General features: G+C 44.2%; 1 long non-coding RNA gene across 1 annotated transcript in view; it reads left to right on the top strand.

The window, feature by feature from the left end:
- The window catches only part of LOC309641714, a 68,453-nt gene that overhangs the window by 13,513 nt on the left and 46,426 nt on the right, over positions 1 to 8,514 (top strand). The gene's annotated exons all lie outside the window — the stretch shown is intronic.

The raw sequence follows: 8,514 nt of genomic DNA, 5'->3' as shown, positions 1-8,514 counted from the left end.
TGCAAAATCACATCACAAACAGCAAAGAGAATTGGACCTTTCATCTTAAGATCTCACAGCTATTTATACTTGACATTTCTGTATCTGCAGTCAGACATAATTGTACTTAATTTATGTAGAGAGTGTTTTGACTTGCCCATGGTTAGAATTTCACCTCTTAGGCATAAGCAAAAACAACAACAATATATTGGTTTGTGAGATCAGTCCCCTTGTTTCTGATTTTTAATGAACTCTGCAAAGTTCCTTAATCAAGGAGGTGCTGGAGGTCTGTTCTGGTCCCAGCTCTGGGCAGCATGGTTGGCCTGGCCGCCTGCATGGGCATGACTGCATTGTTGGGGAGGAAGTTTTCCTCCACCCTTCTAGGTTCTTCTGGCTGGTCTAAGAATGAAATTGACACAGAACAGATTAGCAGGAGAAAATCAAACAAAAGTTTAATAACAAGTATACATGGGAGAGACCCAGGAAAATGGGGTAACTCACCACAATGTTGGCCAAAGCCCTCCCCTTAAATACTACCTTCAGCTAAAGACGAAATAAAATGTTGGGGATAGGGGTTTGGGATTTGGAAGGGGAGGAAAGCAATTCACATGGAGTTAGTAAAGCGAATGTTTGGTAAACGAATGTTTGCTGGGCCATCCAGAGACAATGGGATACAGAGGACTCTGGTCTCCAGGCCCTGCTGAGCTTCCCCACTACACTCAGCCCATACTCTTTGCAGATCCCTCTAGTGACAGCTCTATTCCAGGAACAGGCCCTCTATCTAAATTCTTTTAGGAAGTTATGGGGAAGGTCAAAGTTCCTGAGTCTTCTGTTTCCTAAAAACAATCAGTCTAAATTAATCCTCAGGCCAAAAAGGCATATTTTGGGGTGGCAAATTTTGCTTCCCTACAGCATAGTGGGTGATTTGGAGGTTGTCACATGCACAACCTTGAATGGTCAAAGGCTGCATTCAATCACATTGCAAATCCCTCATGCTCTGGTGAAAGAAAGAGATGCTAAAATTCCATTTCCTGATGGCCACATGAACACTCTCAATAGGGTGTGTCATCTGCCTAGGGATAACCTGAACCTCTTGGGAAGATGAGGATCTATTAATCTGGGAGAATCTCTTCACAGCACAGACTTTCAAAGATGTGTGTTCCCATCTCCAGTGGCAACAGATGTGCCTGGGTTTCCTCTTGCCCTCTGTCCCACACGTGGCTGGTGGGATGGAGGAAGCATTTGATGAAGTGATCTGTAGTCTCTGTCACTGCCCGCTTGGGTTTGGTGGCACATTCTTATTCCTAATTTCTGGTTTCTTTAAGGAGAAGGACAGAGAGAAGTGAATTAACATTTGGTGAGTCCTTATAATGAATCAGGCACATTACATACATGATTTCACAGGTTGTAACATTCCCTGAGAATCCTGGCTTTTTTGAAAATCCATGTTAAGGAACATGGCGGATGATCTACACTTCAGACCAGAACACAGGAGATAAGGGGACAGGAGGATTCTCTTTGTAGAAGCTCCTCAGTTCTCTCTTCTCACAGGAGATGAAAATGCTGACACAATGCCAGATTCTAACACTGATAGACTTCCACATTTGGGCACTTTTTGGGAGTGCACATCTTCCTTTGCAGGTTTGTGAAATGATAGGCTCATATTACTTTGTGGACTGTCATACCCAATGGCAGTAGCGTTTTGGATTTGTACTGGTGACCCTGAAGAAACAATTTAGCATCTTAGCATAACTCATTGAGAGAACATTCTCAGCACTTCATAAATCATGTGTCTGAGATGCATGGCTGTTAGGTGATCAGGCCGTGACCAAGGTACCTCTACCCATCTTGCAGGACAAGTATCTCAGAGAAAATAAACTCACTGGATACCCTGAACATGTATAATGATGTCAATAGCATGATAACTATTTGTAGTATCTGCTTAATTTTGGTTCTTATTGCCTTAGTTTTGCTTTTGCTCATAAGAGTTATTGCTTGCTGACCATAATGGCTCAGAACTTAATTCCATTGACACCTTTTTTGAATAGATGACACACCTTGTGGCTCAGAGATCCCAGGAACAGTGTGAAGATGTGGCTTCTGAAGTTTAACCCTGGCGGTTTCCTGTGGGTGGGCAGGTGGTCTGTTCCACATGCTGAGTTGCTGGAAAGAACTTACATGAATTATTGTATTCTGCTTTGCATATATAAATATTTAAGTCTGTGCTTAATAATATCCTTGATGTAAATATCCTATGAACACATGAACTGCTAAATCAGCCTTTCAGATAAGTTCAATGGGCTTGTCATCCCACAAACAGTTTTTAACAGCTGCTCTCTCTCCAGGCTACAAAACCTGTATCACAGAGACAGTAAAACTGATTAAAAACAATTAACATTCTTTCCTATTCCTATAAATAATATAACATTATTTCCTATTCCTATATCTAACATTCATATTCCTATTCTTTCCTATTTCCTTAAGCTTTTCTTAAGCTTCTTCTGGTAATAGGTATGTAGAACGGTGACATATGAGACTTATCAATTTACAAGTGTTTAGTGGACATCTTTACTATAAAGCTAAATGTAGATGCCTGATCCAAAAGAGGTGGGAGATATTGTCCCTGCCCTCAAACACTAATAATAAAGTCCAGGAGTTAAAAATAACACTCAAGAAGTAAGCATAAAAATGTTTGACAATATGTATAAATTGTGTGACTAACCTCTGTCCTGGAGTGCTGGGGAAGGTCATCATGGAGATCCAGAAATGAGCTGGGACTTGAAAAAATTGTAGAATTTGTATTATTAATAATAATTATAATAATGGAGCACATTACCATTTACAGTGAGTTCTTTTTATGATCCCTATACCACCTCTCTGAGATAGGTGGTGGAAGGAAGGAATAGAATTTGTTGAAAAATATGCTAAGTGGACCAGATGACACCTGCACACGAAGTGGGTTTCATTACAGAAAAGGAATCTTGAGCTTAGGGAACCCAAATCTTTTATAATGGGGAGTAAAAGTCTTGATTTTTGTTCCAAAGGGAGACTCTGTCTTCCAAGGCTGTTTATTATACCAATGTCTTTGACAAGATAAATCTGGAACAAAGAGTAGTCAGTGCCTCTCTCATAAGCCATGCAAACTTATGAGAGACCCAAGGAGAATTGTCTCTCATTACTGTCTCAAGATTACCCAGCTAGTAAGCATCAAGGATAGGATTAGAACCAAAGCAGCCAAGATCATTGAAATGGGCTGACTGGTTCCCTGTCCAAGATATCAGACTCAGATTTGTTCCAACACCTGGGACCAGCCCTCATCCTATTTGGGAAGTTTTGTTGCTGGTCTGGCTCGTATGAGGCGTCACTCATCAATGATTGGGCTCCTTTTTTGCCCTTTGGAGCCAAGTCCCAACCTTGGGCTCCATTCTTGTGGTGTTTCTTGCCTTGTTTCTCATGGCTGAAGTGCCTGTCTTGGTACTTGACCCAGTTCCACAGTCTCAGGGATTCCCCTGCCATTTTCCGGGCCACTCTGGCTCAGCATCATGCCTGGATCTGTGTGTCTTCTACCCCACTGTGCTTGGTGCAGTTGTCGCAGTTGCAGGAACTCCCGATAGTGACCTGCCTACCAAGAGCTTTGTGCTGTCATTCCTTCTGCTAAGGCTACTCTGAAGGCCTAGTTGGGCTTCAGATAGCCTCTCCTGTAACATCTCCTCCCACGTGCCTGTATGACCATGTCCAGTGTGTTTTGTTTCTGGGTCATCGTCCAGTTGCTTACTTGATTTCACTCCAGTGGGAGAGGGAGAAGGTGATGGGGAGATCGAAGATGAACAGCATGAGCGGAGTGCTGCCGGGTGATAGCGATACTGGGCCAGCCCGGAGGCCAGTCTGATTAGAGCCAAGGGGAAGAGTGGCACAGAAGAGCCTCTGAATGCCAGGCTGAAGAACACTGATGGAGCAACCGCTAAATCATAGAGCATCGTAAAACTTGATGGTAGTGTGCTCAGTTTGATGGAGAGAGCATGGATTTGGGAATCAAACAGAACTGGGTTTGAATCCTGGATCTGCTGTGTGCTTGAGCATGACCTTGGAACTTTTGCTCTCTGCCTCACAGTTTCTCATCTGTAAAATGGTAGTAATCACACCTATTTCATGGGGCTGTGATGAGGATCGTTGGTAACACACATGAAACACCTACCACCATGACCTCAATTTTCAAATGCTAGTCTGCATTTATCATTATGGAATGTTTGCCCAGGGTAGACCTTAGAGCTTATTTAATCTAACCCTCTTATTTAATTAAATTAATTACTTTATTTATTGAAGTATAGTTGATTTACAATATTGTGTTAGTTTCATCTGTACAGCATAGTGATTCAGTATTTTTGCAGATTATACTCCATTTTAGGTTATTACAAGATAATGGGTATAATCCCCTGTGCTTAAAAGTATGTCCTTGTTGCTTATCTATTTTATATATAGTAGTTTGTATGGTCTAACCCTCTTATTTTACACACAAGAAAAAACGAAGCACAGAGCAGTCAGAAAAATGACCTGTTCGCCTAGCCTTGCCAACTAGTGACAGCGTCTTATTCATTGGACACTTATTATCTATCAAACAGTGCGTGAGAGTGTGCAGTCCCACATATATAACTTGACTTTGCTGCAAGCAGTTAGGAGCAACTTCTGGAGACACGGTCCATGGGTTTGATTCTGGCTTACTCTGTGCAGGGGAACTTGCCTTTCTTAGCCATAGACTATCTACATGTAAACCAGTAAAGTGCTCCTGTGACATAGCCAGTCTCCTAGCACTTGAGCCTCACTCCCTTTCCCCCATTCCTCAAAAATACCTCATCCTTTGCTGCCACTCAGGGTCACTTCAACCAGCTAATTCCTACTCATCCTGCGGGGCTCAGCCTAAGTGCCGTTTTCTCAACGAAGCCTTCCCAGAACTCCAGTGAGGCAAGTTTGCGTGTCATGTGCTCCTGTAACAGCCTGTGTTCTCCTTCACAGTATTCTTTCTGCTCCTTATGACATCACAAGCACCCTCCTTTTCCGCTGGGTGATCTCTGTGAGAGCAGCAGTTGGTTGGTCTTGTTTTCCGGGACATCCCCAGAGCTCGGCAGACAGTAGATGTTTAATGAATGTTGGTTAAATGATTAAACAAGGTTTGCCAACTGCAATAGTTGTTCCAGAATCTTGGCGTTGCTGCTTGGAGTGTAAAAAAATACTCTCAAAATTGGAAGATAATAATCTCAGAAGAAAGGAGAGTTCTTCCCAAGAAAGGCAATTGGGAAAGTTATGCAGACATGGATAAATTTATGTAATCTACATAGTATACGTCTCCACATACACAAGCATATTGCATTGCCCTTATTTTTCCCATTTCATCTCGCCGTGACACTTCATCGTGGACTTACTTGGCCCAAGGACTGGCGTTTGGAAACTGCTATGCTAAAAGTCACAGCCATTAATTAACTGTAGCAATTTTCATTGCTCCACATTGCTGAGGAAAGCAAATTTCACAGTCCCAAAGGTTTTCATTACAAAGGTACCAAATATACATCCATCTTTAATTTCCTCTTGGTCCAATTTTTACCCCTAGTTCTACTTTTTTTTTTTTTTTTTTTTTTAATGAAAACCCCACTTTGTCGCCAGGGCTTATTTAGTTCCCAGGACAGTGCATCCCATCCAGGCACGGGAAGTAGCAGTAAGTGCAGGAAAGGAGCACTCCTCTGGGAAGTGGCATTTATCCAGAGTGAAGCGTGACCCTTATAGCTGCTGAAATGCCTTCATGGATTTATGGTGTCCTCAGATGGGCCCTGTCCTGCGCCAGGGTGACAGCAAGGGAACCGTGCTTAGGAAATGGGGCACGGGGACCCCATGTTCAGCTGTGCAGGCTGCACCATGCCCAGGGGTCCCCAGCTAAGGGGAGGGAGCTCTCTCTCCTAGCTGTGCATCCAGATGGGGACTGGCTCTGCTAGGAAGACAAGGCCATGTGTCTCTAGGTCACACGGAGGAGAAAGGACCAGAGGTGATGTTGATTCACCGCGTCCGTGGAGTGTTTTGGTTTAGGGGATGTGGGTGTTGCAGTCAAGGAGACAGGGGTGTAGATCTCTGCTCCACCACTTACTGTGTGACTTTAGGCAAGTTTGTAAGCCTCAGTTTCCTTCTCTGTAAAAAAAGGATAATGTCAATATCTCTTTCATAAAGTTGGTGGAAGGATTAAATGAGATAATGCGGGCAGAAGCCTCTCAGAGTGGCAGGACCATGTTCAGTGCTTCCTAAATTCCGCCTCTGTCCATCATCGGTGGTGCCATGATGCCCACGGCCATCCAGGAAGTGCTCAAGAGCAGAGAACTCTTATGCCCTTTGCTCACTTTCCCCCATCTCACTGCCCTGTCCCAACCCGTGCCTCCCCTTACTGACCCCATCATTCTTGTTCACTAAAACCAGAAACCCAAGACCGTCCTAGCTGCCTCTCTCTTCCTCTCCCTCACCTCTAACATCTAAGCGGTCTCAAAGTCTATCAGTGCTACCACCTCCGCCTCCATTCCCACCGCTCTCACCCCTGCTGCTTGGCCCAGAAGAGCATGATTCCTCTCTTAGACCATGGCAGCAGCCCCGGGGCTGGCTCCCCTCGCCAATCTTCCAGAAATGCAAATCTGATCTCATGGACTATCTTACTGAAGACTATCCCTGTTTAGGTTCGGGATAAAGCTCCAAGTTCTTTGGGGGTAATTATGGCTCGGCAAGACCTGGGCCGTCTCCTCCTGCTCGTACCCCCATTCGGGTGTACCAGAGACGTGACACTGTTTGTGAACTCCCAACAGCTTTGTGTGGTTTTCTATCTCTGTGCCTTAAACACATTCCCCCTTTCTGGAATGCTGTTAATAATGAGGAGGAGGACGACGAAGCAGAGGAGGATGGTAATAAGAATAACAGCCACCGTGTACTGGGAATTTACAATGTACGATTCTCAAGGCTCAGTGCTTTACCTTCATAATCTGCCTTTCCCCAACTCATCAAATATAATTATCAGTTTTGTTGTTGTTGTTGAAATCTCAGGATATTTATTTATTTATTCTTTTTTTTTTTTTTAAACTTTGGGTTTATTTATTTATTTTTGGCTGTGTTGGGTCTTCGTGTCCGTGCGAGGGCTTTCTCTAGCTGTGGCAAGCGGGGGCCACTCTTCATCGCGGTGCGCAGGCCTCTCATTATCGCGGCCTGTCTTGTTGCGGAGCACAGGCTCCAGACGCGCAGGCTCAGTAATTGTGGCTCACGGGCCCAGTCGCTCCGCGGCATGTGGGATCTTCCCAGACCAGGGCTCGAACCCGTGTCCCCTGCATTGGCAGGCAGATCCTCAACCACTGCGCCACCAGGGAAGCCCTATTCTTTTTTTAAAAAAAAAAACTATTTTATATTGGAGTACAGTTGATTAACAACGTTGTGTTAGTTTCAGGTGTGCAGCAAAGTGATTCAGTTATACATATACATGTGTCTATTCTTTTTCAAATTCTTCTCCCAATTAGGTTGTTGAAGAATATTGAGCAGAGTTCCCTGTGCTATGCAGTAGGTCCTTGTTGGTTATCCATTTTATTTTATTTCTTAAAAAAATATTTATTTATTTATTTATTCAATTTATTTATTTTGGGCTGTGTTGGGCCTTCGTTGCTGTGCGCGGGCTTTCTCTAGTTGCGGTGAACGGGGGCTCCTTGGTTGCAGTGCACGGGCTTCTCATTGTGGTGGCCTCTCGTTGGGGAGCACGGGCTCTAGGCACGCAGGCTCAGTAGCTGTGGCACGCGGGCTCAGTAGTTGTGGCTCGTGGGCTCTAGAGCGCAGGCTCAGTAGCTGTGGCGCACGGGCTTAGTTGCTCCGCGGCATGTGGGATCTTCCCAGACCAGGGCTCGAACGCATGTCCCTGCATTGGCAGGCGGATTCTTAACCGCTGCGCCACAAGGATAGCCCTGGTTATCCATTTGAAATGTAGCAGTGTGTACATGTCAATCCCAAACTCCCTAACTGTCCCTCGCCCCTCCCCCCGCCATAACCATAAGTTCATTCTCTAAGTCTGTGAGTCAGTTTCTGTTTTGTAAATAAGTATCATTTTTTTTTGAGTCTACCTATAAGCCATATCATACAATATTTCTAATATAATTATCATCTTTTAAAATCTATCTCTGTATTTAGTCACAAGAGTGCTTCTTGTGTAATCCAGAGGGCTTGACTTTGCCTGGGTCTCTTACCTACTGGAGGAGCTCAAGTTGGCACGTGTAGTAACCAGTGCTGCACCTCCTGCTCATGTTTTTTTCCTTTTATTTATTTATTTTAAAAATATTTATTCATTTAGGCTGAGCCAAGTGTTAGTTGCAGCATGCGGGATCTTTAGTTGAGGCATGCAAACTCTTAGTTGCGGCAGGCATGCGGGATCTAGTTCCCCGACCAGGGATCGAACCTGGGCCACCTGCATTGGGAGTGTGGAGTCTTATCCACTGGACCACCAGGAAGTCCCATTTTTTTCCTTTTAAATAGATTTTA

Source organism: Balaenoptera physalus (assembly GCF_965194825.1).
Source record: "Balaenoptera physalus genome assembly, chromosome: 13".
NCBI lineage: Eukaryota > Metazoa > Chordata > Mammalia > Artiodactyla > Balaenopteridae > Balaenoptera > Balaenoptera physalus.
Note: the sequence above shows the minus strand (reverse complement) of the source record. Positions and strands in the feature narration are given on the sequence as shown.